The 26449-nt window shown below is 39.6% G+C and overlaps 1 non-coding gene and 1 pseudogene across 2 annotated transcripts; both read right to left on the bottom strand.

The window, feature by feature from the left end:
• Positions 1 to 10782: 10782 nt before the first annotated feature.
• On the bottom strand, positions 10783 to 24842 carry LOC115803096 (uncharacterized; annotated as a pseudogene). The gene is made up of 4 exons (XR_016391599.1): positions 24693 to 24842; positions 20696 to 20983; positions 19863 to 19924; positions 10783 to 19488 (listed from the first exon to the last, which is right to left on the bottom strand). The product of XR_016391599.1 is annotated as an uncharacterized LOC115803096 (transcript).
• TRNAR-CCU (transfer RNA arginine (anticodon CCU)) lies at positions 12160 to 12232 on the bottom strand. The gene has a single exon. It is a non-coding gene; the product is annotated as a tRNA-Arg (tRNA).
• Positions 24843 to 26449: the final 1607 nt, after the last annotated feature.

Raw genomic sequence — 26449 nt, 5'->3', positions numbered from 1 at the left:
ATGCATTATTTCATTCTTTTTTATGTCTGAGTAGTATTCCATTGTACATTTGTACCACATTTTCTTTATCCATTCATTTGCTGACAGACATTTAGGTTGTTTCCACGTCTTGGCTATTGTGAATAGTGCTGCTATGAGCATAGGCGTGAATGTATTTTTTTTTAAGCTTACAAAACAATAGTTATTTAAATAGGCACTGACAGTTTCACATCAGTCTGCTCAATAGTGTCTATGTAGCTTTTTTCTTTAAATCTTCTTGGCTGAAAGTATTTTAAAATATACTATATTTATGCTATTATTTTATTTTAAAAATATTTATTTATTTGGTTGTGCTGGGTCCTAGTTGCACTTGAAGGCTCCTTAGTTGCAGCACATGGGCTCCTTAGTTGAGGCAGGCGGGCTCCTTAGTTGCGGTTCGTGGGCTTCTTAGTTGTGGCATGGGAACTCTTAGTTGTGGCATGCGTGTGGGATCTAGTTCCCTGACCAGGGATCAAACCCGGGCCCCCTGCACTGGGAGCACAGAGTCTTATCCAGTGCACCACCAGGGAAGTCCCCTATGCTATTATTTTATTAAAAGTACATTTTTTTGTAGAAATCCCTCAACCAAACAAATCATGAGCATTTATCTACATAGTGGCTGCTGCTGAGTCTCGGGGAATTAACTGTCTGCGAGCCTTCCCTTCTTGGAGAAGTACCACACCAAGTGTCAACCAGTAGGTGTAATTCACAAGAACAAAGCCTCAGGAGCAGGCCAGGCCTAGGTCCAGAATGCTAAATGTCACAGTTGAGAGTCTGTTTTATAATTTTATAACAGCCTAACTCCAGATGTTTATTAGAAAAATATACAGTTAAAAATTAATATAGACTATTTCCTTTGCAAAGCTGATTTTCTCTTTCACCCCCTAAACCATAATGGAGGGTTAAAACTACTTAGGTACATCCTCTTTTCTACATACATCCTGGGAACACAGACACTCATTATCATCATTATCATTAGATGCGTCTGTTACATCAGATAGTAAAGATATGAAATAAACTTAAATGAATGCCTATGAAATCTGTAATGTAGTGAAAGATAGAAAAATATTTTTGTTGTGAAGGTGAGGTACCAATAAATTGTGATATTCTGCATTGTCCTTTTTTTTTTTTTAACTCCACTGTGGTGAATTAACTTTCAATCTTGATTTTAAACCCTTGTTGGGGGGCTTCCCTGGTGGCGCAGTGGTTGAGAGTCCGCCTGCCGATGCAGGGGACACAGGTTCATGCCCCGGTCCGGGAAGATCCTACATGCCACGGAGCGGCTGGGCCCGTGAGCCATGGCTGCTGAGCCTGCGCGTCCGGAGCCTGTGCTTCGCAACGGGAGAGGCCAGAACAGTGAGAGGCCTGCATATCGCACAAAAAAGCAAAAAACAAACAAACAAAAAACAAACAAACCCTTGTTGGGTTTTTATTTAAGAATGTTGTTTATTTATTTTAAATTAATTTTTAATTGAAGTGTAGTTGATTTACAATGCTGTTAATTTTTGCTGTACAGCAAAGTACTGCTGTACTCAGTTATACACATATATACATTTTTAAAATATTCTTTTCTATTATGGTTTATTCCAGGATGTTGACTATAGTTCCCTGTGCTATACAGTAGAACCTTGTTTATCCATTCTATATGTAATAGATTGCATCTACTAACCCCAAACTTCCAGTCCATCCCTCCCCCATTCCCCCTCCCCACTGGCAACCATAAGTCTGTTCTCTCTGTCTGTTTCCGTTTTGTAGATAGGTTCATCTGTGCCATATTTTAGATGCCACATATAAGTGATAACATATGGTATTTGTCTTTCTCTTTCTGACTTACTTCACTTAGTATGATCATCTCTAGCTGCATCCATGTTGCTGCAAATGGCATTATTTCATTCTTTTTTAAAATGGCTGAGTAATATTCCATTGTGTGTGTGTGTGTATATATATATATATATATATATATATATATATATATATATACCACATCTTCTTTATCCATTCATCTGTTGATGGACATTTAGGTTGTTTCCATGTCTTGGCTATTGTGAATAGTGCTGCAATGAACATAGGGGTGGATGTATCTTTTTGAATTAGAGTTTTGTCTGGATATATGCCCAGGATTGCTGGATCATATGATAATTTTTTTTAAAGATTTTTTTGATGTGGACCATTTTTAAAGTCTTCACTGAATTTGTTACAATACTGCTTTTGTTTTATGTTTTGGTTTTTTGGCCGCAAGGCATGTGGGATCTTATCTCCCTGACCAGGGAACGAACCCACACCCCCTGAATTGGAAGGTGAAGTCTTAACCACTGGACCTCCAGGGAAGTTTCCAAATTGTAAGTAACCCCCGAGGTAATTCTATTTTTAGTTTTCTGAGGAACCTCCATACTGTCTTCCACAGTGGCTGCGGATTGGCATACATTTAATCAATGGAAATCCACTGGTGCTCAAAACCTCATTACTGGACTTACCTGGTTGTGCAGTGGTTAAGAATCCACCTTCCAATGCAGGGTACACGGCTTTGAGTCCTGGTCTGGGAAGATCCCACATCCTATGGAGCAACTAAGGCTGTGTGCCACAACTACTGAGCCTGCGCTCTAGAGCCCACAAGCCACAACTACTGAGCCCACATGCCACAACTACTGAAGCCCGCATACCTAGAGCCTGTGCTCTGCAACAAGAGAGGCCATGCAATGAGAAGCACGTGCACTGCAACAAAGACCCAACGCAGCCAAAAATAAATAAATAAATTTAACAAACAAACACACACAAAAAAACCTCATTACCATTTGAAGTGACTACTCACAAATGCCGCTTTTTTTTTTTTTTCGGCTGCACAGCGCGGCTTGTGGGATCTTAGTTCACTGACCAGGGATCGAACCCAGGCCCCGGCAGTGAAATCCCTGAGTCCTAATCACTGGACCACCAGGGAATTCCTACAAATGCCATTTTTAAATCATTGAAGCTTTTCCCTTCTTTCCAGCAGGGACTGTGTTTCATGATAACCAGATCATGCCTGCTGATCAGAAGAAAGCTCTATTTCCAATAGAATGACAATTAATAAATGTAGGTGAAAGAATAAACTGAGGTAATCATTTTGTAACCCTTAATGATCTAATTTATTCAGTCAAGAATCATGACTGAGATTTTAAAAAAAATTTAAACCATCTTAACCGTTTTTAAGTGTACAGTTCAATGGCACTAAGTAATTTCACATTGTGGAACTATCAGTAGCATCCATCTCCAGAACTCTCTTCATCTTGTGAAACTGAAACTCTGTCCCCATTAAACACCAACTCCTAGGGGTGTGGAGGAGGGATGGATTCGGGGTTTGGGATTAACAGATGCAAACTACTGTATAGAGAATGGATAAACAACAAGGTCCTACTGTATAGCAGAGGGAACTATATTCAGTATCCTGTGATAAACCATAATAGAAAAGAATATGAGAAAGAATGTATATATATGTATAACTGAATCACTTTGTACAGCAGAAATTAATACAACATTGTAAATCAACTATTCTTCAAAAAAATAAATTTTTAAAAATGTGGTATGTATACACAATGGAATATTACTCAGCTGTAAAATGAGTGAAATAATGCCATTTCCAACAACATGGATGGACCTAGAGGTTATCATACTAAGCAAAGTCAGTCAGACTGAGAAAGACAAACACCATATGACATCACTTACATGTGGAATCTAAAATATGACACAAAGGAACTTACCTAAGAAACAGAAACAGACTCACAGACACAGAGAACAGACTTGTGGTCTCCAAGGAGGAGAGGGGGGTTGGGGGAGGGAAGGACTGGGAGTTTGGGATGAGCAGATGCAAGCTGTGATATATAGGATGGGTAAACAACAAGGTCCTACTGTATAGAACAGGGAACTATATTCAGTATCCTGTGATAAACCACAATGGAAAAGAAGATGAAAAAGAATGTATTAGAATATATATTTGTAACTGAATCACTTTGCTGTACACCAGAAACTAACACAACATCGTAAATCAACTATACTTCAATTAAAACAAAAACAAAAAAACAAACCCCACTAACTCCTCATCCCTCCCCAACCTCAGCCCCTGGCACCCACCATTCTGCTTTCTGTCTCTCTGGATTTGACTAGAGACCTCATATGAGTGGAATCACACAGTATTTGCTCTTTGTGGCTAACTTATTTCACTGAGCATGATGTCCTCAAGGTGCATCCACATTGTAGCAAGTGTCAGAAGTTCCTCCTCTCTCTCTCTCTTTTTTTTTTTAATACTTTAGCCTTTTTTTTTTTTTTTTTTTTTTTTTTTGGCTACACTGCACAGCTTGTGGAATCTTAGTTCCCTGACCAGGGGTTGAACCCAGGCCCTTAGTGGTGAGAGCACAGAGTCCTAACCACTAGACCACCAGGGAATTCTCAGAAGTTCCTTCCTTTTTTTTTTTAATAGTTTTTAAAATTATTTTAAAAATAACCTTATTTATTTTTGGCTGTACACCGGCTTTCTCTAGTTGTGGCAAGTGGGGGTTACTCTTCGTTGAGGTGAGTGGGCTTCTCACTGCGGTGGCTTCTCTTGTTGCGGAGCACAGGCTCTAGGCACGCGGGCTTCAGTATTTGTGGCATGTGGGCTCAGTAGTTGTGGCTTGTGGGCTCTAGAGTGCAGGCTCAGTAGTTGTGGTGCATGGGCTTAGTTGCTCCACGGCATGTGGGATCTTCCCGGACCAGAGCTCAAAGCTGTGTCCCCTGCATTGGCAGCCAGATTCTTAACCACTGCACCACCAGGGAAGTCCCTCGTGTTTTTTTGTTTGTTTGGTTTTCTTGCGGTACGTGGGCCTCTCACTGCTGTGGCCTCTCCCGTTGTGGAGCACAGGCTCCAGACACGCAGGCTCAGCGGCCATGGCTCACGGGCGCAGCCGCTCCACGGCATGTGGGATCTTCCCAGACTGGGGCACGAACCCGTGTCCCCTGCATGGGCAGGCGGACTGTCAACCACTGCGCCACCAGGGAAGCCCCCTCGTTTTTAAGACTGAATAATATTCCATTGTATGAATGGACCACATTTTGTTCATTCATCCGTTGATGGACACTGTGGTTGCTTCCACCTTTTGGCTAGTGTGAATCATGCTGCTATGAATGTGGATGTACAAATATCTGTTTGAGACCCCTCCCCCCCCTTATTTTTAATCTTTTGGCCATGCTGCATGGCATGTGGGATCTTAGTTCCCCAACCAGGGATCGAACCCATGCCCCCTGCAATGGAAGCATGGAGTCTTAACCACTGGACTGCCAGGGAAGTCCCGAGACCACACTTGCAATTCCCAGTAGAATTGCTGAGTCATATTTGTATTCTACAGTAATTCTATTTCTAATTTTTTGTGGACCTGTCATACTGTTTTCCACAACAGTGGGGTGTTTTTTTTTTTTTTTGGTCTTTATTTAATGAAATAAATATTCAAGGCACAGCTGAAGCCCGTTTGTGTGCCTCTCGGACCCCCATCTGCTGCTTCCCCAGACGCAGCCACTATGAAGGTGTTGGTCTGTCTCCTTCCTGTCCAGGTTTTTCCACAGTTATCTCATGTCCCTAAACTCAGTTATTCTGTGTCTTTAAAAACATTAGGTTAGGGCTTCCCTGGTGGTGCAGTGGTTGAGAGTCCGCCTGCCAACGCAGGGGACACGGGTTCGTGTCCTGGTCCGGGAAGATCCCACATGCCTCGGAGCGGCTGGGCCCGTGAGCCATGGCCGCTGAGCCTGCGCGTCTGGAGCCTGTGCTCCGCAGCGGGAGAGGCCACAACAGTGGGAGGCCCGCGTACCACAAAACAACAACAACAACAACACATTAGGTTAATCTATTCTACCACACATATCTATCTGCAACCTGCTTTTCTCCCTCAAGCATGTTTGCAGTTTTTAAAAAGCAAGCTATAGAAAAAAAGACATTGAATCCCACGACAGCCAAAACGAATGGTCAGCACTTGTTTCCTCTTTTTGTGTCATGAGGAAGCCTTTCTAACACCCCATCATCACCACAGTGACCATGATCATGCACATGTGTAATATGCCTGTCAGCTTTGTCCACACTGACATGCAGTCGTTTGCAACTACTAATCAAAAACTTACACAGACATCGTCACACAACCACTCATCTACCGCTGACTGTTACAGTCCTGGCTCTGGGGCTGGGCATGCATGTAGCAATAAGACAGACCAATGCCGCCCCTGCCTGTCTCAAGAACAAGGCAGGCAGGCAAACTCCACAACGAACAAGGGGATTTGAAAGAGTGAGAACTTCTACAATCAAAATAAATCAGAGAATCGGGATGGAGTGACTCTGATCTTTGCTTTGTGCCTCTCCAGATTTTATTATTAAAATGCAAAGATCTTATATGTACAGCTGGATTTTTTTTAAGGGTCTGACTCTTTTTTTTAAGGGTAGCTGGATTTTTTATATGTGTATTTGTCTGTGTCATCAACTGCCCAGATCAAGATGGAGAAAATTCCCATCACCTGTCTGGCACACCTCGCAAGTGGGTCCCATCTCCATTAAGAGATGGTCACAGTTGTGATTTCTGTTACTAAGCATTAGTTTCGCCTGTGTGAGAATTTCACACCAATGGAATCATATAGTATCTATTGTTTTGTGTCTGTGACATGCATCCATGTCACCGTGCATCAATGTCATTTGCTCCTCTTTATTGCTACGTGGTACTCCATTGTAGAGATGGAACAGTTTTTTGTCCATCCATTTGTTGATGGACTTTTGAGTTGTCTGATGACCTGAACTGTGTCCCCCCGAAATTCATATGTTGAAGCCCTAACCCCCAGTACCTCTGAATGTGAGTGTATTTGGAGATAGTCTTTAAAGAAGTGATTGAATTAAAATGAGGTCATTAGGATTTGCAGCAGCATGGATGGACCTACAGATTATCATACTAAGTGAAGAAAGAGACAAATACCATAAAATATCACTTACATGTGGAATCTAAACTGTGATACAAATGAACTTATGAAACAAAAACAGATTCACAGATATGGAAAACAAACTTATGGTTACCAAAGGGGAAAGGGGGTAGGGGAGGGATAAATTAGGAGTTTTGGATTAGCAGATAAAATATACTATATATAAAATAGATAAACAACAGGGTCTTATTGTATAGCACAGGGAACTACATTCAATATCCTATAATAAACCATATGATAGGATATAATAAACCCTCCCTCCCTGTCTCTCCCTCTCCCTCTGTCTCTCCCTCTCCCTCCATCTCTCCCTATTTTTAGGACTTCTATTCTTTACTTTTCAGGCGTGTTTTATGGCCCAGAATGTGGTCTATCTGGTAAATGTTCCATGTTATGTTGAGAAGAATGGCTAGTCTGCTGTTGTTGGATGATGTATTCTATAAATATCAAATAAAACCAGTTGATAGATGGTACTGTTCTCTTCAAAAATATGTTTACTGACTTTCTGCCTGCAGGATTTGTCAGTTACTGACAATGACATTGAAATGTTCAGTTAGAATTGTAGATTTGTCTTCCTCATATTCCAGTTTTTTACATTTTTGCATCACTTATTCTGTCAGTCTGTTTCAGCACATGTATCATAAAGGCTTATTGTGTCTTCCTGGAGAATTGGCACTTTTTATCTGTATGTAATGCCCCTCTTTCTCCCTGATAATTTTCCTTGTTCTGAAATCAGCTTTGTGTGAAATTAATAGTTATTTTAAATTGATAGCTTGGTCATTCAAAAATCTCTCCTGTACCTGAGTATTGTTTTGACGATTGCTTTCTCTCTTCACAATGTGTTTTCTCTTACCTTTTAGTATGCCTTCTAATTTTTGGTTGAAAACCAGATGTATCAGGTAATTTGAGGTAAATAGGTCTTTAGTGTGAGGTTTTATGTGTTCTTGAACAGGAGGTTAGAGTATGTTTAATGCTTGACATAGCTGTAAGTATCAGGAGCTTCAATATCCTCTAGTGCCCTTGAATTTTTCTTCCTCGTGTTTGAGTAGTCCCAGAAGCTCATTCTTGAGTAGAGTCTATGTCTTGCAGCTCTCTGTTTTAATCCACTGTTACTGTACTGGGACCCTAATGATATATGGTGGTAAGGTCTTTGAGATGGAATATGTTCTATTATGTTATGATTGAGCCTGCAGTGTTTTGGTGGAGGAGACTGTGCATAGGACTGTTTCTATGGACTGGACTATGAAAATCAGAGAAAGTTCTCAGCCCTTCTTTTTTTCCTTTTTTTTTTTTAATCAGAGAGGAAATCTGAAAAGGGCTGGAGTTGCATAATTGCTCTTTCTCTAATCAGATAAAGCGTTGGCAAGCTAGTTTCCTTTGAGAAATAGCCTAAGATACAAAGAACAGAATGCACTGTGTATATATCAAAATATTTCCCTGTTTGCTGCATGAAGCATGAGGCAATTTTTAAAAAATATATTTATGGTAAGAACATGGTTTGGCTCCTGCAGGAAGAATTCATGAATTGTGGGTGGCCCTCTAAGACTGGGTTCTGCAGACCTTTTAATTCTCGAGCTAGTTTACACTGTGTCTCCAGCAATTCATGTGTTCCTACAGTTTACTGGCTTGAGTGGCTTCTGCTCCTGGTTTATTCCGCAAAGGCAATTTTTAGGAGAGTAGGGCAAGTGTAAGTGGGTGCAGGTGGCTGCAGCAAAGAGGAGAGTGGGTTGGGCCTCTAATGTATCAAGGAGTTGAGTTTGGGTATTCAAGGTTTGACCCTCCTATCCACTGGCACAAAGAGAAAAGAGGCATGTGTCTACCTTTGTAACTTGATTGCCTATTGTAGACCAGGCAGGGCGAGTGGGTATCTAAAACCAATTAACAGTCACACATCAAAAGTGGAATCAGTGTCTTTATTAAAAGTTCACTCCTGATGATTGTGGACTGAATTATGCCACATCTCACAAGAATTTGAATAGCCATGTGAAAAGCACAAGCAACATGTTATAATTAAGATGAGGAAGTCTTGAAAAAAGCATTCCAATTCCAGTCATCCTAAGGTGTTGGAGAAATCCAGGAAAATATGTCAGTGGGGTTCCAGAACTCAATTCAGTTACCTTAGTAATGTTATTTGTTATTTTCATTTGTTTTCTCATGTGTTGAGTTATGGGTGGCCCCTTGCCATGTTGTTTACCCACAGGCAGCAAGCAATCCTTTAAGGGAACAGAACCTTCCCTGGGTGGCCAATAGTCTAAAGCCAACTAGTCGTCAGCCACCATGGCTGCCAGGGAGTTCCCCTTCATAGAAAGTCTCTAAAAGGTTAGTTGCCTGCTGCATGTGTTTAGGGTGTTTCAGACATTTCTTGACTGGGATCAGTGATGTGAGTTTGTTGAATGGCATCATGTGTACCCTGGGCAATGCCAGTCACTATCAGGACAGTGAGTGCAATCGGTAGGAAAACAGCACATTTGTGTTGGGAAGGGCCACAGCGTGTTATGAAGGAGGATGCCCCAAATAAAATACTGACATCCAGGGTACAGAGTATAGGTGGTGTTAGGAGGAAGGCCCAGTGGTGGGATATGAGTGTTTGCTGCTGGAAACTCTTACAGTAAACAAAAGGATTGTTGAGAATGACCATTTGACAGAAATGTCTCGTGCAGAAAGGCCTCTATAAGGTGTCACTAAGCCTGAGGATCAGAACAAAGTAATGGGCCCATGTACTGAGGTGGGGGGTGGGCGGGATGGTCTAACTAATGCCTCAAACAGCAGGAAGACTCATTTAGAAGTTAACATGGTTTATCTAAGGAAGCCATTCTAGCTTCTATGAGGGCTGTATCCTGGGGTCATAAGAAGTAAAAGTGCCACGGAATGCCTTTTTCTAGAGCCCAGCATCTTGAGGGTTTTGTTTGTTTTTCAGAAATGAGTTGATCACATCAGTGTCTTGGTGAGTCCTTCCGTTTTGGCTTCATCAGTGGCGTGTCTAATAGGATAAGTGAGGAGTATGTCTATATAAGTATATACCGTGGTCAGAGCATAGCAAGTAGTCCTGCTGAGGGGATGAAGGGTCCTATTAAGTCTATTTTCCATCAGCTGTAGGGACCCCTTCCTCAGCCTGGAAATTATGTCCATTGATTATACTACTAGGGGCATTGTTTTCCTTATCAGGTAAACTTGACAGTAAGTTAGCCATGGCAGAGGAGGGAAGTCCCTTGCATTCTAGAGCTTTAGGGCTTTAGGGTAGAGCTTTAGCCTAGAGCTTTAGGGTAGAGGTCTCTCAACGGTTTCACACATCATGGGCCCACAGAGACAAGATTAATACCATCAGGTTTGAGAGGTTTCTTATGTGCAGAGTTAGGAGTGACCTTGATTGGGTAACTGTGAAGCAAGACATTCCCAGAGTTCTTTATCCCAGAGTGGTGATAAGGAGTTCTTGTCACTATTGGTGGGACTGGATAGCAAGATCATTGGCAACGGTCAGAGGATCTGTGAAAATGTGCAGGTGAGTTTGACTGTTGGCCAGGGCATCCTGTAGTGCTAGTGTGCTTGCTGGAATTTGAGCGGATGCTTGGGTGCCGTTTTTATCAGGGATATCTTCTTTGATCGGGGGCAGAACCTGCCATTCTCTCCAGTGGACTCCATCAGGTGTGGTGGTAGCACATGGTCTATAAAGTATATGAACTCTCACGGTCCTTCATGTGATCCTAAGCGACTCTCCAAATGGCCAATGAGTCTAGAAAAGGGGTGACCTCCTCCAGAACAACTGCATTACTCAGAAGGGAACACACTTCCTCCTGTAGTTGAGATGTGCCAGAGGTCCCAATTTTGGCTTTATCCTGTAGGTACCATTATCCTTTCAATGAGGAAGCCTCTGTGGTGAAAAAAGCCTGAGGGATCCTGGCTTCACGACCCAAGACAAAATGGAAAGCTGGCTACACTGAATCATCAGCTCAGGGCCTCTGAGATCCTCCATTTCCAGACTGTGTCCATTACCAACAGTGGCTGCTCTGTGTTTAGCACTAGGCTGAGAATAGTTTCTTACACCAGAATGTCCTGGTTTATGGCCATCATGGGTGGTTTAGAGACTTGAGAGGCATGAGGGGTGGCTGCTAGGGCCTTTGTGGGTAGGAGTGTGGGGAGGGCAACGCTGATGTAGTGCCTGTTATTTGGTCAGAGTCTAGATCCTTTTGTTTTCCTGTTCAAAATCTGCTGATGTTTAAGTATTTTGTAAGTAAGCAAGTAGAGATGATAATTATGGGACACCTGGGATTGTTGCAGCTGAGAGGTATGTACCCATGACATGGGTTTGACCACTGTTTCTTCCACCATCTCAGCTCACAACCCCCTGGTGTTGCCACAGAGAAATTTTCCAGAGTGGGGCAGGTGTGGATTTCTAAAGATGTTTGCCAGTAGGGGGCACAGTGTAGGCTTGAGCTGGAATATGTAGAGCTGGAAATGGCCTAAAGATGAGCCTGGAAAAGATATGATGCTGATGATCATGAATTAGGATGTTCCCAGGCAGATTCCACTTGGGGAGACTGTGGGATACACCTTCAAAAGATCTGGGAGCCCTCTCACTCCACTCCTGTTATGAGATGAGGGCCAGTGCAGCCCTAGAGGGTGTTTTCTAAACTGAGATTTCAAGAGAGGCCTGTTGAGGACTGAGTCCTTCTTCCTGGTCCTTCAATTCTTTGTAAGTAGTACCAAAAGGTGGTGGAAATAACTGTTGCACATGTAAAAATCAAGATTCAAGCAAAGATTAACATTTTCCTAGCATGTGAAAGCATTGCTTTTTGTTAATTATTTTAAATACCTATATATACCATGTTTTAAGTGTAGTTGTGAGTTTTCACAAATGTACAGTAATGTTACCACCAAAAGATGGGTTATACTCCATCACCCCAAAAGAACATTTTTATGATGCCCTTTCTACCAGACCCCTTCACCACTGACTGATGGTTTAGGTCCCTAGGTATGCCTTTCCAGAATGTAACATAAATAGAACATATTGCCACTTGAGTCATCTGTGAAATTTGATGCCATATTTTCTTTCAAAGTGAGTAATTTCTTGCAGTGTTATTCTTCTTTTTTTTAAAAATTATTTATTTGGCTGTGTCAGGTCTTAGCTGCAGCATACGGGCTCTTCAGTTGTAGCATGCAGGATCTTTAGTTGTGGCACGTGGGTTCTAGTTCCCTGACCAGGGATTGAACCTGGGCCCCTTGCATTAGGAGCACAGAGTCTTAGCCACTGGACCACCAGGGAAGTCCCTTGCAGTGTTCTTCTGAGTTTAAAATTTTGACAAGTGATAAGTTGGTGGCATACATTAGGCTTTCAAAACTGAGATTCCATTACTGTGAGCTCTGTACGTTTGGGTAATAACCTCTTCTACCATGGTTAACCTTCTCGTTAAGACGTTAGGAATGATGGAAGGAATGACTTGCAGGGACGTCAAAAGGGAGACTAATAATTATGAAATGACAATCTTTACAGTGCTAAGAAAATGTAAGTTAGCACTAAAAATGGACAGAATTTGGCTTTCCTTTGCTCTTTAATAAAACTCAGAGCTGTTACTTTTGTATCCTCCTACTCTAGAATATGTGCTTTAAGTCTAAGCATATAGAAATGATACCTGTGAACAGTAAGATGGGATATGAGGCTTTGTGGGTCACTGAAAAAAAAAAGCTTTCAACCAATTCTCTTACAGAAAGGCATTAAAATTTTCCACTATCTCCTTTCACATTAAATTAGGATATTACTCAAAATGATACCCTCTCTCTGTAGCTCACCTCAATTATTCCTTGGATGATTGCCTTCTAAACATCCATAGCTCTTTTTGTTGTTTCCACCAGGAAGTCACAGTAGACTTACATAAATATCACTCTACTCACAGTATAAACTCAGGCTAGGCTAGAACAGTGCAGATGAACATAACCTTTTCTCAGACTGGGGGGAACTCCAGGGTTTAATATAGTATATACTGTTTCAGTCAGTATACAAGCCAAATGAAAATGCCAAATATAAAACTTGAAATAGTTAAAGTGAATAGTTTCTTAAACGATGGATGCCACAAATATCTGTGGCCAGATCAAAGGAAAGTCTCAAGTCCCAGAAACCTATGTCCAAACTCATGATCACATGTTGTATACAGGAAACTGCAAAAATGAAGATGAACCATATTATATCTTTACCTTTATGGCGAATCTTTACTGTTAATCAAAGAAAGCAGGACTTTCTACACTGCTGCCCTCTATTTACTTCCACACCCAAGAAGTTCCTGTAAGTTAATAGAAATGCAAGTGATCAATAATGACATCCTCACTCGAGGCTCCTACCCTCATAAGAAAGATATACACACACTCCCAGCCTCTCTATTATCTGACATGTCATTATTTACTTTCCTTCAAAGCTCTCATTTCCATCTTATAAACCAAAGCTTCATCATTTATTAACTATCTCCCTTTTCCCACAAAAATATGAGCACCAGGACTGTAAGAACTTGTTTCATGCCTCTATATCCAAATCCTAGAGTGCCTTATTTGTGCTAAACTGGATATGTGTTGAATCTAGTGCCAGGCATGTTGAAATTGCATCAAGAGTATAGTCTCTGAGCAAGAAGCTTAACTAGAACAGTGATCCTGTCTTTCTCTCTTGCTAGGTTTGTGTTCTCTCACAATTTACCTGAACATATAGGTATCAGCTGAGTTATAAAGGAGATATTAAAAAGTATCGTATACTTTACTAAGAAGTGAATTTATGTATTTTCACTGAGGTACTTTATGGTAAACACTATCCATCCAGTATACCACAGGAAGTATAAGAGTGTTTAGATAATGGGTAGGAAAGGTAAAAAGTAACACCAGGGGACTGGATGCTGGCCTTGTGTTCTTTTGTCATGTTGAAGAGAAAAATGTCAAACACTTGCATCATCAGACAAAGCTGTTCAGTGATCACAAATGGATCAAGACAAAAATAAGGGTATTTTGTAACCATGTCACTAAAAACGATGAGACAATTCCAAATCATAAAAATTACCAAGATTCTGCTCTTCTCAATAATATGACTGACTGTGGAGCTTCCTGTGAATTAGGTTTAGCTTCACTACACTGTTTTTGTCTTCTAGAAAACATTGATTATGATTACCTATGATAGAATTAAGTTCACCTTCTTGCAGCATCCAGTACATCCAGAAACATCTTGCTTCCCTGAAGAGTAATCAAATCACCTACCAAAAGCCAAATTGTAAATCCTTTTGAGTACCCTTACTGATAAATCCAGTCATTTAGGGTTTGTGGTCAGTCCGAGTACTACAATTTATGACACCACTCTTGTTGACTGCTGGTGTGATCCCAGTGGGTTCTGGCCACATGACGCTGACAAAACAAATAAGAAATTCGTTTCAAGACAAAAATCATAACTATGTAGAAATAAAAATAAAATTTACCCGAGGAAAGAAATACCGGAACATGTATACACAAGGGATTATTGAATGAGAATGTGTAGCAATTAACTTGACCAAATTACACAGTTCACCTGAAAATTCATAGTCACAACAGAATATTTAAATATACGTGTTCAGGAAATGAAAAACACATTTATTAGTGTGCAAATTGTATGAAAACAGTTAATGAAAATATTTCTAAGAAACAAGATTTTGTTCAACAAAAATGTATTGTTTGTAATCACAATCAAACATAATTGAAAATGTACTGAGGAATTGTGTAGAGCTGTGAGCAACAGGAAGCACCCACAATCTGCCTGATATAAGGAAGGTGCCAATTCTCACTTGGAGGGGCTGGGCCAGGGCAGTCACTGAACAGTGCAGCAGAGGAAGAAACTCCAATATGGTTCTTTTGGACTGTGCAACCATAGCTGTCATAGTGGAATCAGGAACATGTGGTCACTATCAGTATTACGAGAATTAGGTGTTTACTACACAAATTAGACCTTATATGAATATGATCTAGAGAATATGGACGTCCAAGCATCAGAGAATACTCTGAACCATGAAAGTTAGAATTAGTTGCCTGGTGGACTCATGGAAACTTGCAGGAAAGTCCAAATCCAAAATATGATGGATCTTTGATGTGGAACTTGTGAAGATGTGTGGAAACCTACACGTCTGAGAAAATGGAAGTCAACCAGCTGATTATGGTTTCCAGGATACTCTGGATTGGCAGGGTAAGGAATCAGGAAAACAGGCTAGAACAAGTGTCCTCAAAGTTCCTGCACGTCTGTCTCCCTGCACGCTGCTGAAATCTGACTAATGCCTCCTGTACTTCTGAATTTCAAATCTCATGCAAGTGAGGCTACATGTGAATTCTCACATGGAACCATAAGAGAAATGGATTATAGAAAATGTCACATTACCCAGGTGATAAAACAAGGTAGGAAAGCCAACTCCAATTCTACATTTTATTGTTCAGTGACAGGTCTGTCTTAACAACTATTTTTTTTTAGTAGTTATTTATTTATTTGGCTGCATTGGGTCTTAGTTGCAGCATGTGGAATTTTTATTTTTAGTTGTAGCATGTGAACTCTTAGTTGCAGCATGTGGAATCTAGTTCCCTGACCAGGGATCGAACCCGGCCCCCTGGCATTGGGAGTGCGGAGTCTTGGCCACTGGATCACCAGGGAAGTCCCTCTTAGCACATTATTGACAAGAGGTGTATTAATATATCTTTTGTTACCTGAATGTTATTGACCAGAGATGTACCAATACGTTTTTAGAGAGTGATACAATTAACATCACTGTGCAAAGTTGTTAGAGCTTAAAGTTGATCAAGGTTCATTATACAACTTGTGATTGTCATTATCATTCACACTTTGCTCCATTAGGTTTTTGTTCCAACCTTGTTATCTATTATAAACGCAAGTGTATGGCCATACAATTTTCAAAAATGATGCATCGTGAAATTTTGAGTGAAGAATTTTTTGGTGAATTTTATGCAGATACTTTCTCTGATTGTCCATGTGACGTATATACTAGTGTCTCAGAATATAGTTCTGATTCAGACGATGTGAATATTAGACCAACAAAAAGACAAAAAACCTTAGTGATTGATTCTGATACAGGAAATGAAAATGAAACTCACAGTGCTGGAGAATGCTCCTTTGCTTCTACAGAAGAGTGGATTGAAGACAACATTTCATGAAAATCAGAAGACTTTACAGTGTGCCAGGTGCAAATAACCCACAAAGTGTTAGTGAAATAAAAATATTTGGTAGCAACTTTCTTGAGTTGGTTCCTTCTCAAACAAACTTGTATCACCAACAGAATGAAAAATCATATAAAAAGTATGGTAAGGCTTTAAAATGGACTGATGTAACCAACAGTGATACAAAGAAGTTTCTTGGGTTAATACTTTCGATGGGACAAATAAAGTCACACTGGAAAGAATATTGGTCGACTGATCCCTTAATTGAAACACCTATTTATCTTTCGAAAGATTATGACGAGAAAAAGGTTTGAACAAATAGACATTTCTTCACTTTAATGATAACTCGGAAAACTCCACTTCCTGCAGAATTTCAAAAGTTAAACCTCTTTTGGATTATTTTCTATCAAAATTTCAATCAATCTGTATACCCAAACAAGAGCTATCACTTGACGAGAGAATGATAAAGTGGAGAGGACAACTCAGATTCAAATCCTGGAAAACTTACAAAATATGCAATTTTGGTCAGGATTGTTAGCGAAAGTGAAACTGGGTATATATGCAACCTTGAGATTTACACAGGTGAAGTAAAGAAACTGCAAGAAACAATATTATCAGTCCTACAACCTTATCTTGGTTCATGGCACCATATTTACCAAGACAATTATTACAACAGTGTGTCCACATCTGAAATACTGTTGAAATATAAAACCAGAGTTTGTGGGACTATAAGAGAATCATGGTCTACCAAACCAATTAAAGGAGAAATCTAAAAATCTATAGAGGGGAGAAATAACATCCTTATGGAAGGGAGAAGTGATTCTTCCTATATGGAAAGACAAGAGGCTAGTCCGCAGGGTGACAACTATTCATGATGCTTCCATAGCATCTACAGGAAAGGAAGACAGGAGGACTGGCCATCAGATAACTAAGCCCACTTGTATATTAGAGTATAATAAATATATGAAAGGAGTGGATCAATCTGATCAGTATCTGGCAAACTTCAATATCCTCTGGAAAACTTGAAAATGGTATAAGAAAGTGGGTTTCCATTTGAGTAACTGTGGTTTATTCAATGCATTTAAAATTTAATGAAATGACTTACAAGCAATTTTTGTTAGCAGTAGCTAGAGAATGGGTAACTGACCATTCTGGTGAATGCAGTGGTAGACCCGCACCTGGTCCTTCTTGTGACTTTTTAAGAGAGTCCCCTGTAAAGATCCACTTTGTTGACTAGGTAAAATAAACGAACATATTCTAGAGGAAATAATACCCACAGGACCAAAAAAAAAAATTGCCACCAGAAAGTCTGCTCTTCCAGGGGAAAGCACAGTGAAACACGGTATGTTTGTAATAGATGTTCTGTTCCCCTGCACAGAGGTGCTTGCTATACTGCCTATCACACTCTAAAGAAATATTAGAATGCTTTAGTAAGACATGTACAAAGTTTCAAATAAATACATTAAGTGCAAAAAAAGTTGTTGATATTTACTCAAATGTGGGTGTTTCAATATTCATTTACATAACAAATTGCCGGCCACAGGTGTTAGTTTCTGCAAAAATCCCCTGGTCAATAATGTGTTAATGCAAACTCTTTATTATTCAAATCCTAGCCAGAAGGAATGACAAAGAGCAAAGAGCAAAACACAGAAATAATTCACATGAGACTATATACACTATGATATTTACAAATTTATGCCATCTTTTACTAGCAAGGAAAATGAAATAAAGCTCTTCTGGCCAAAACAAGAGTAGATTTTCTCATAAGAAGGATGGACTATATAATGGGTAAGGAATATCCAATACCTGGCACTACAGGAGGCCAGTAGGAAAATCCCAACAAATACCAAAATGTCATTTATCAATAGCCCCATACAAAATGATCAAAACATAAAAATTAAACCAACCTGCATGTCAATTCAACCATGGATCAAACAGGCTCCAAAATGAAAAGAGAAAAATGTTAATTGATTTAAGGGCAAAACAATACCTGTTAATCATTCTGTAGTACTGCTTACAGAGTACTTACCGAATTATCTCACTTCAGTGTTCATTTTTGAACGTAAGTAGTAAATATCCAGTCGAGAGATCCCCTTTAAGAATGAGGCACTGATAAAGACGATGTAACTCTAAAAATTATTCTTTCATGTTATTTTTTTCTGGAACATTATACATGGATTAATTTGTATCAGGCTTTCTCAGATTTCTTACACATATAGGGTTTCTTTCCAGTGGGAGTTTTCCCATGTAAGAATGAAGGCCAACTGATGTTTTCCCCACATTGCTTACATTCAAGAAGTTTCCATTAAGTATGAGATCTTTCATGCCTTCGAAAGGAACTGGGTCGACTGAAGGCTTTCCCACCTTCTCTACATTTGTAGTGTTTCTCGCCAGTGTGTATTTTCATGTGTCCTTGAAAGGTAGTGCAATAAATAAAGGCTTTCCCACATTCTGTACAGTCATAAGGTTTCTCTCCAGTGTGAGTTTTTTCATGTGTTCGAAAGGATGCATAACAACTGAAGGCTCTGCCACATTGTTTACATTCATAGGGTTTCTCTCCTGTGTGAGTTCTTTGAAGTATTCTAAATGAACTGGGAAAACTGAATGCCTTTCCCCATTCCTTACAAGGTCCATCTCCAGTGTGTGTTACCATGTGTGTTTGAACACTTGACGGAGAAATGAAGGCTTTCCCACATTCTTTCTTTACATTTATAGGGTTTCTCTCCAGTGTGCTTTCTCACATGTCCTTGAAAGGTTGTGTGATAAATGAAGGTTTTCCCACATTCTGTACATTCATAGGGTTTCTCTCCAGTGTGAGTTCTTTCGTGTATTCGAAATGAACTGGGCCAACTGAAAGTTTTACCACACTGTATACATTCATATTACTTCTCTCCAGTGTGAGTCCTTTCATGTGATCGAAACGAACTGGGACAAATGGAGGCTTTCCCAGATTCCTTACATTTATAAGGTTCATCTCCAGTATGTGTTATCATGTGTGTACGAATGCTTGAAAGAGAAATGAAGGCTTTACCACATTCCTTACATTCATAGGGTTTCTCTCCAGTGTGAGTCTTTTCATGTCTGTGAACAGATTTGTGGTAACTGAAGGCTTTCCCACATCCCTTGCATTTATATGGCTTCTCCTCATATTCACGATACTCATATGGTTTGTGTCCACTGTGAGATCAGATGTGCCTATTAAGGAATGAATGACGTATGAAGACTTTCCCACACACGTTACAGTCACATGGTTTTACTCCAGAAACAGTTTTCTGGTTCAGATTAAGATTTGGAATCTGGCTGACAATTTCTCCATCTTGACTACCTTCTTTGCTTTCACAGAGTTTTTCTACCATATGACTTCTGTAAAAAATGAGAAATTATCGATGATTTCTTTAACAATGTCACATTTATTAGTAGGGTATTAGAATTACATTTTTATATTTTATAGCAAAAGTGAAGCTTTCTTGCCCTTTCTGAATTTTTTGAGGGTGATTTATACTGAAAGCTCTGTAAGAGGACTTGACATACCTATTATGAAAACAGTAATATTAATATATTGGGTTTCTTAATATTGTTTCCAAAAACACTGGACATCTATGTCACGTTTAAGTAAATGTTTTTGGTGAAAAAAATTTATGGATAACTTTGAAGCTGGGGTTGTTTTATTTTAAAAAGTTTATGACATACCAGGATTCTCACGTGGCACACTGATATCTACTGTGTGTGTGACTCACCTTAGTTTTCTCCCTTGGATTTTGTACCAATCTTCAGTGTTATGATTGTCCTTTTTTTCCCCCTAAAATGCAGACCCAGAAAAATAATGCAAGTTATTAGAAATTATAGAAATATATTAGATTTTAGGTCCACAATGAGCTGTGACCATGCTTAGATTTATTTACCTTAGATTTATTTACCAATGTACAGCAGTTCCCCCTTACCCACAGTTTCGCTTTCGGTGGTGTCAGTTACCTATGGTCAATTGCAGTCTGAAAATATTAATTTACACTGTGCACCCTTCCAAGTAATATGATGAAATCTTGCAATGTCCAGGTCTGTCCTGTCCAGGATGTGAATCATCCCTTTGTTCAGTGTATCCATGCTGTATATGCTACCTGCCCATCAGTAACTTAGTAACCATCTCAGTTTTCAGATCACTGTGGTGGTATTGCAGTGCTTGTTCAAGAAGTCCTTATTTTAATTAACGATGGCCCCAAAGTGCAAGAATAGCGATGTTGGTAATTAGGATATGCCAAAGAAAAGTTATAAAGTGCTTCCTTTCAGTGAAAAGATGAAAGTTCTTGATTTAAGGGAAGAAAATAATCATACATTGATGTTGCTAAGATCTATAGGAAAAATGACATGAAATTGTAAAGAAGGAAAAAGAAATTGATCTTAGTTTTGCTGTCTCATCTCAAACTGCAAGTTATGGACACTTAACACTTATGCATGTTAAGTTCATGTCTATTTTACATGTTCTATTCTTAGTTATTGTTATCAATATCTTACTGTGCACCAAATTTCTAAATTAAACTTATTATCATAGGTATGTATGTATAGGATTCAGTACTATCTGCAGTTTCAGGCATCCACTGGTGGTCTTGGAATGTATCCCCTGCAGATAAGGGGGGACTACTGTATTACTTTTCCATATTCCACATCTTGGAACAGTGTTGATGGGCAAGAAATACTTGTTCTCTAACTGAAGTGAAGGAATGTTGTCATGGTTACCTATTGAGGCCAGGTTCCTCAAGATTTGCTGCATCACATCTCTATAAAGTTTCTTCTGCAGAGGATTCAGTAAAGCCCACTCCTCCTGGGTGAAGTTCACAGCCACATCCTCAAAGGTCACTGGGTCCTAAAACAGACCAAATATGTTTCCAGTAAGATGTGTGAGTCTGACAGAACTGGGGATTTATACTCAATTTACAGGAAGATTACATATGATTCTGTCACCTTCAAATTTTATGTCTTGGTCATCAGAAACTGACTCTATGTCCTTACTTACTTCTTCATGAATTTAACAGCATAATGAACACATGCAATTTATTTATTCATTTTCACTGTGATTACTTTAAATGTTATTGCTCTCTGATGTCAGGGTCTAGAGCACCCTGGAGAAATGAGAGAAATGCTACACAAATGAATCATTTTAAACACATCAATCTCTTGTGAGAAAAACTCATCTCCTTTGTTATTACACACCATTTAACTCAGTACACTCCATGATGTATGAGGTCAAATCTGCAGGAGCTTTCAATGAATAAAACACAGTGAAGAACTGGAAGCTTTTTCTTCTATTCTCATCACCAAACATGAGAGTCCAGGAGGCCTGTGGAAATCCAACTTGTGACAAGGATCAGTTTGCCATACTGGCCTGAGAATTACTCCAGGTGATAAGAAATAGCCAGGTGCAACTGGCTAGATTAAAGTATTCTTGTAAAGAAGTAGTACTTTTAGCTTGTGTAAAATTTATTGCAGACTCAGTTTCTCCATTCTCTCTCTGTCCCATTCATGGAGCTAGGAAGTTATTCAGAAGTTAAGGCTCAGACAACTTTGCATGATATGACACGCTAAAAAGACACAGCTACTTAGACCTCCACAAAACCCTATACACAATGAGCCTCAGGGATGCTTCTCACTAGTTTTTAGCACACACAGGCACACATGATGAAATGATAAAGTGCTAAAACATTTCGTTTTGGTCAAAGCCCTTGCTAAATAACCTTGAGGAATGGGTTAAGAGCTGCATATTGCACAGGAATTCACAACACTCCACAAAGGTCTGATGGTGAATCTACCCATGATTATATAATACATAAAGAATTCACAGCGCTTTCCTCCAAACAATGTAAAACCTCCATTCTCTAATTTCAGGTGGAAGTTTCCTGGCCAGCCACTCCAGAGGCAATCCTCCCAACATCTCTCACTTCTCAACTCCCATATGGTGCACAGAAGCATAACAGCCCAGCCCCGAGTACAGGAATATGTAAGTTGATGACACCACACACTGCCAATAGTGTACAAAGGGTTTATTACTTCCATAATTGAGGTCTCTAGGGAGTAAGGCAGGCCTCTCAAGAAGGCATGAAATGGCTTGAGAGTGCAAGGAAAAGTACATGGACTTATTTTTTAGTTGAGGTTGTGGGTGGACTGAAGAGAGAGTTCACATACAAGGGCAGGAGCAGGCAGGAATTGAATCTCTTGTCACTGCCACAGGAAGGAAACTAAGGCTTTCCTATCATCATGGATACATGTGGGTCACAAGAGGAGAAAGGAGGGATGAGGCTTCAAAGCTGTCAGCAGTCAAAAAACTTGAGTCAGAGACTTCTCTTTTCTTGTTCTTTGTATAAAGAACTTAGAAACCATCCTTCCTAACCTCACAAGAAGAAAAGCAAAGAACTGAAGACACAGAGCAAACCACTGTTTCCAAAATTGGAAAGAAAGAAAGAAGCTATTTTGAAATAACTATTCTTAACAAGGCCTATCCTCAAAAGAGACTGTTTCACCAGGGCTTAATGCAAAGACAAAAAAGAATACAACATCTAAGAACTTTGGGACAATGACAGCAGGTGTAAAATACACAAAATGAGAATGCCTGATAGAAAAGCAGAAAGGAACAAAAAAAATAAGTGAAGCAATCATCACTGAGATTTTCCTAACATTAGTGATAGACAGCAAACTGCAGATCCAGGAAGCTAAGAAAAACACAAAACATGAAAAAAAAAGAACACCAAAAACTGCACTGCCAAGCACATCATTTTCAACTGGAGAAAAATCAAAGACAAAGGGAACATTCTGAAAGAAGCCAGAGGGAAAAACAAACCTTAGTTTTACTTAAACAAGGATAAGAATTAAATCAGACCTCTTTTCAAAAACTATGCAAGCAAGAAATATCATATAACTGGAATCACATCGTATTTATCCTTTGGAATCTGGGTTCTTTCACTTAGCAATATACATATATATATATATATATACACATATACATATACACATATAACATACATATATATACATATATATACATATATATAAGATTTATCCATGTTATTGCACATATTAACAGTTCATTACTTTTTATTGCTGAGTAGGATTGCATTGTACAGATGTACTATAATTTATTCATTCACCAAATGACATTTGAGTTGTTTCCAGGTTTTGGTAATTATGAATAAAGCTGCTGTAAACATTAACATACCAAAACCAAACAAAACAACAACAACGAAAAACCCCAACTATGCAACCAAGAAGAGAGTGGAATGAAATATTTAAAGTGCAGAAGGTAAAAAACCACCATCCTAAAACTCTGTGTCAAGCAAAATTATTCTTCAAAAGTGAGGGAGAATATTTTGTAATAACCTGTATGTGAAAAGAATCTGGAAAATAATTATATATATATATATATATATAAAATAACTGAATATATATATAATAACTGAATAACTTTGCTGTATACCTGAAATGAACACACACTGTAAATCAACTATACTTCAATAAAAAAATATTAAAAAGCAGATAAGCCTTTGTAATAAAAAAAATCTCTAGGACTGCTGCATCTCAGGAAAAACAGTGACAGAGAAATACTTCCTGAGAAAAATTGAGGGACTCTAACATCAATACACCTGGTTTTACAAGAAACAGTAAAAGAAATTCATTAGGAGGTACAGGCATACCTTGGAGACAATGAGGGTTCAGTTCCAGACTACCACAATAAAGCAAATCACATGAATTTTTTGGTTTGCCAGTGCATGTAAAAGTTATATTTATTATATATTATAATATATATAATAATAATATTATATATTATATTTACTATTCTGTACTCTATTAAGTGTGCACTAGCATTATGTATAAAAATACAATGTACATACCTTAATTTAAAAATACTTTATTGCTAAAAAATGCTAACCATCAAAGATTACAGATCACAGACCACCATAACAAATGTAACAAAAATTTGAAATACTGTGAGAATTACCAAAATGTGACAGACACACAAAATGAGCAAATGCTGTTGAAAAAAAGGTGCCGATAGATTTGCTTCACACAGGGTTACAACCAACCTTCAACTTGCAAAAAATGCATTATCTGTAAAGTGCAATAAAGTGAATCGCAATAAAATAAGGTATGTCTGAAAATGATATAAACAGGTGGAACATTAGAAAAGAGGACCCTTTAAGAGCTGTTCTCAGTTCACTATAGCCTTGTTGGTCTCATGGACACAAGCCCCACTGGTTTTCAAAGCTAGATGTTTTGGGACTTCCCTGGTGGTCCAGTGGCTATAAGATTCTGCCCTTCCACTGCAGGGGACGTGGGTTCCATCCCTGATCAGGGAACTAGGATCCCACATGCTGTGTGGTTGTGCCCCCCACACCTGAAAGGCTAGATGTTTGGGGGGGCTTGTCTTCATGTGTGACTCTTAAAAGCTGGGGTGCCAAGTGTGGGGTCTAAACCCTTTGCTCCTTAAGGAGAAGCTTGGAGTTTTGAGTGCCTTCCTGAAGCTGGGGTGCCATGCATGGGTTGGGGGCTGGTTATGGTAAGATAGTGCCTCAGCTTCTACCCACTTTGATGTGGGTGTTCTCATTTGCCCTATGCATAGGGAATTGCCAGTTATGGGCAATGAGAGATGAGTTGCTGTATATTCCTATACGCATGACAACATCTGCTGCTGCCCTGCCTGGATCACACCCGGGTTCTCCGGGCTGTCTCTGCATAGCTAGACTGAGTCCTCTCCCAGAGCCTGTCTGCCCAGGATTCCTGGGGTGCTGCCCTGTGTGTGCAAGGACAATGGTTGCTTCCAGCTGCCCCACCAAGATCACACCCAAGACCCTTGGTCTGTTTTTGTGTACAGACCGAGTCTTTTCCCAGGGCCCAGTTGGCCCAGACCTCCCACCAGGCTGTGGCGTGGAGTGTAGAGGGCCAGGGTGTTTGCCCAATTCACACTGGGAAGTGGCGAGGCATCAGCTGCCAGGCTCTCTTTGCGCTGATGGTTGACAAGCCAGCATGTGCACACTCCTTGCGAGTAGCATCTTGGCTTCTCCAGCCCTTCTGACTGTCCCAGTGGTTCTCCGAGCAGCCAAGAGGACTAGTCTCCTCTCTACAGGACGCCAGGGCTGGGATGCACAGATTGTGGCTCCACCTGCTTGCTCCCCAAGGTGAGGGGCTGCCTGTGTGGACCTTCTCTTCCTTTCAGATCCCTCCCAAGGGCACAGATCCCAACCTAATGTCTTTTTTTCTGTCCTACCCAGTTATGTGGAGATCTTTCTTGTGGCTTTGGTTGTACAGAAGTTCTTCTGGGGACCTCCCTGGTAGTCCAGTGGTTAAGACTCTGCACTTCCACTGTAGGGGCGTGTGTTCAATTCCTGGTTGTGTAACTAAGATCCTGCAAGCTGTGCAGTGTGGGCCAAAAAAAAAAAAAAGTTCTTCTGCCAGGTTCCAGTTAATTTTCTGTGAGAACTGTAGAAGTATTTTTGATGTGTTGTAGGGGTAGGAGAGTTCCACATCCTCCTACCCTGTCATCTTGATTCCCCTTTCTCCTTTCAAATTATTATACTATTTGTTATGGTGATCTGTGATCAATGATCTTTGATGTTACTACAATGACTCACTGAAGGCTCAGATGATGGTTGGTATTTTTTAGCTCTAAAGTATTTTAAAAGTAAGGTATATATACTTTTTATACATAATGCTGTTATACACTTAATAGACCATAATATAGGGTAAACATAGATTTATATACACTAGGAAACCAAAATTCATGTGATAATTGCTTCATTGTGATAACTGCTTTATTGCAGTGGACTGAACCTGCAATATCTCTGTGGTATACCTGTGGTAGATACACAAAAGAAAAAGGTAAAGGAATCTAAGCATACCAAAAAAGACAGGAATCTAAGCAAGCAAAGGAGACAGGAAAATAGGAATTACAAAACAGCCAGAAAACAGTGAACAAAATAGCAATAAGGACATACCAATCAATAATTACTTTAAATGTAAAACAAATAATAAATTCTCCCATCAAAACACAGAGTGGCTGAATGGATTAAAAAAAAAAAGACTCACCTATATACTGCCTACAAAAACCTCACCTGAGGTACAAGTGCACACACAGACTGAAAGGATGGAAAAAAAATATTCCATGCAAATGGAAACCAGAAGAAAGCTCGGGCAGATATACTTGTAACAGTCAAAATAGATTTAAGATAAAGACTGTTATAAGAGACAAAAAAGGTCATTATATAATGATAAAGGAGTAAATCCAAAAAGAGAATATAACATTTGTAAACATTTATGCACTCAAAAAAGGAACATCTGAATATGT

The sequence above is a fragment of the Delphinapterus leucas genome, unplaced genomic scaffold, assembly GCF_059928025.1.
Source record: "Delphinapterus leucas isolate spDelLeu-1000000601 "Yukka" unplaced genomic scaffold, BTC_Dleu_Yukka2 spDelLeu_asBTCV2_sq25, whole genome shotgun sequence".
NCBI classification, from domain to species: Eukaryota; Metazoa; Chordata; class Mammalia; order Artiodactyla; family Monodontidae; genus Delphinapterus; species Delphinapterus leucas.
The sequence above is the reverse complement of the archived record's forward strand: the minus strand, read 5'-3'. Positions and strand labels throughout refer to the sequence as shown.